The sequence below is a fragment of the Gekko japonicus genome, unplaced genomic scaffold (assembly GCF_001447785.1).
Source record: "Gekko japonicus isolate JY-2015 unplaced genomic scaffold, Gekko_japonicus_V1.1 scaffold4396, whole genome shotgun sequence".
NCBI classification, from domain to species: domain Eukaryota; kingdom Metazoa; phylum Chordata; class Lepidosauria; order Squamata; family Gekkonidae; genus Gekko; species Gekko japonicus.
In genome coordinates this window covers 52,509-55,386 of record NW_015177148.1, presented here as the reverse complement: position 1 = coordinate 55,386, position 2,878 = coordinate 52,509, and the positions used below count along the sequence as shown (strand labels likewise).

Genomic DNA, 2,878 nt, shown 5'->3' with positions numbered 1-2,878 from the left:
CTGGAGGGAGGGGAAAAAAATGGTTGGAACAGTTGGTTAACGGCTGACTGCTGACCAGAAGAGGAAGGGGAGAAAGGGTGCTCTCGGATGGGAGAGAGAGAGCGTGGACCCTGTGAGCTGCTGAGGAGTTTAATGATAGAAACTCTTGGTGTATAACTCAGATACACATAGTGCTCCTCTATAAGAAGTGAAGCAGTTTAAGGAGACGCTAGACTGTGGGAGAGCCTTCAGTAGAACGGAGATATAAAAGATGGAGCGCGCAGGAAGGGTGTGGTCCAGAAGAAAACTAAAAGACCTGAGAACAGTCCAAAGTTAAAAAGAGGAAAAAAGGAACAAAAGAAAGCCTGAACAACTGATTGACTCCCTGCATATACCCCTGTCCCCCGGTGTTATTTTAAATAAACTTGTATTTGTGTTTAAAGTGGAGGGGTGTCATAAACCTCTGTATCGAAGAGGGAGAAAGTATGCTGAGAGCCCCCTGCAGTTACACACCCGTCTAAGCCCGCTGAAGTAAATGGATTTTAGAAAGGTTTCTCTCTACGTAGGACTGAACGGTTATGGTGTTTTGAGAACTCAGAGAACAGCATTTGCAGTCATTGACACTGAAGAGGCAAATGCAGAAGCAGATTATAGCCCGTGATCCTGGGTGACAAAGGCATGGGAAGCCCATCAGGACACCCCTTTCACATGGAGATCGGAAAACACATCAGCAAAATGGCATAAAATTGTTAGTTGATTCCATGCAATGATGCACGTGAGCGGAATCACACGATCAAGAGGCTCATGTGACACGAGTCTTCTTGAAATGCCGCTCTTTAGACTGCAGCCGGAGATAGTTCCAGAGGACAGCCATGTTGGTTTGCAGTAGAAGAGCAACATTCAAATCCAGGAGCACCTTAAAAGGTAATGGTAAAGGTTCCCTCGCTCGAAAGCCAGTCGAATCCGACTCTAGGGTTGCGATGCTCATCTCCGTTTCAAAGCCGAAGAGCCAGCGCTGTCCGAAGACGTTTCCGTGGTCATGTGGCTGGCATGACTAAACACCAAGGCGCACGGAACGCTGTTACCTTCCCACTGAAGTGGTACCTATTTATCTACTTGCAATTTCTAGCTTTCGAACTGCTAGGTTGGCAGGAGCTGGAACTAGAGACGGGAGCTCACTCCATCATGCGGCAACCCGGGTCTCGAGCACCTTAGAGACCAACAAGATGTTCAGGGTACGAGCTTTGGAGAGTCAAAACTCCCTTCATCAGATACAAGTAGGAATGGCGACGAGCTCCATTCTTATTTGTGTCTGACATGCCCCGAACATTTTGTTGGTCTCTAAGGTACTCCCAGACTCCAATCTAGCTGTCTTAATTTTCTGTGTGAAGCACATTTTTATATTGGGGGGGGCACACAAATGTGGACCCCCCTCCCCCAAGCTATGCTCTGAAATGGATCTACTCAGAGTTGCACAAATTGCTCTCTCGACTTGCTGATTATAGGATTGCGAGTCAACATTTTGTCTCGAAACGCAAAAGGTCTCAGAAGGCTCTGAAACCTGACCTGCCGTTTTCAGGGAAGCCATGGGAGTGTGGCCTAATATGGTAATGAGCTGGGCTGTCAGGGTGTGGCCTAATATGCAAATATTTTTCTGCTGCTGGGTGTGGCCTATTATGCTAATGAGTTTCTGCTGGGCTTTTTCTACAAAAAAAGCCCTGGAAACAATGGTGCACACCCTTCAGAATTTGAGCAGCAGCAGCTGCTGATTGGAACTTAGGAAGCAGAACATAGTCTCGCCAGACAAAGGGTAGAGGACAGTCACGTAGGGCTGCCAACCTCCAGGTGGTGCCTGGAGCCCTCCTGGTATTCCAATTTATCTCCAGTTTACAGAGATCATGTCCCCTGGACAAAATGGCTGATCAGAGAGTGACTTTCATGGCATTATACCTGGCTGAGCTCCCTGCCTTCCACAAACCCTGCCTTCTGTGCACACCCCCAACTCTCCAGGGATTTCCTGATGCAGGGTTACATAAATACACAAAGCTGCCTTGTACTGAATCAGACCCTCGTTCCATCAAGGCCAGTATCTATTGTCTACTTTGGCCCCGGTCCCACGGGCCAGATAATGCAGGCTGGGGGGAGGCGTGGCTGTTCGCCCCGGAGCAAAATAAAGCATGGGAGCCCGATCACACGGTCCCCCAAGTCTCCGCGCGTAGCTGGCAATCACACGGTGATGCTGGAGTGTGGCAAAGAGGCGGCGCAGCAAGCGTTTCACTTTTGTGCGCATGCGCAGTTCCGTGGAGCAGCACTGCTTTCAGTTACGTGTTTATGTGCGTGCACTTATGAAAAACATCCGGTTTGCGATGGGACGTGGACGGGCACCGGATGCCACAGGACACTAGTGCTCCCGCGTTTTCCGGATACTTGTGCATTTTCCGCGGTACTTTTTTACTGCGCATCTTCGGCAGGTTGGCCATGGGTTGGCCACGGGTGCGCTACGTTTCCCAGAGTTCCTGCTGGGCTTTTTCTACAAAAAAAGCCCTGGAAACAAATGGTGCACACACTTCAGAATTTGAGCAGCAGCGGATGCTGAATGGTACTTAGGAAGCAGAACATAGTCTCGCCAGACAAAGGGTAGAGTGCAGTCACGTAGGGCTGCCAACTTCCAGGGGGTGCCTGGAGCCCTCCTGGAATTCCAATTTATCTCCAGTCTACAGAGATCATGTCCCCCGGACAAAATGGCTGATCAGAGAGTGACTTTCATGGCACGATACCTGGCTGGGCTCCCTGCCTTCCACCAACCCTGCCTTCTGTGCACACCCCCAACTCTCCAGGGATTTCCTGATGCAGGGTTACATAAATACATGAAGCTGCCTTGTACTGAATCAGACCCTCG

General features: G+C 49.8%; 1 protein-coding gene across 1 annotated transcript in view; it reads right to left on the bottom strand.

Annotated features, from left to right (window-relative positions):
• Positions 1–2,878, bottom strand: part of CHAT (choline O-acetyltransferase) — a 70,204-nt gene that overhangs the window by 15,607 nt on the left and 51,719 nt on the right. The window lies entirely within an intron of this gene.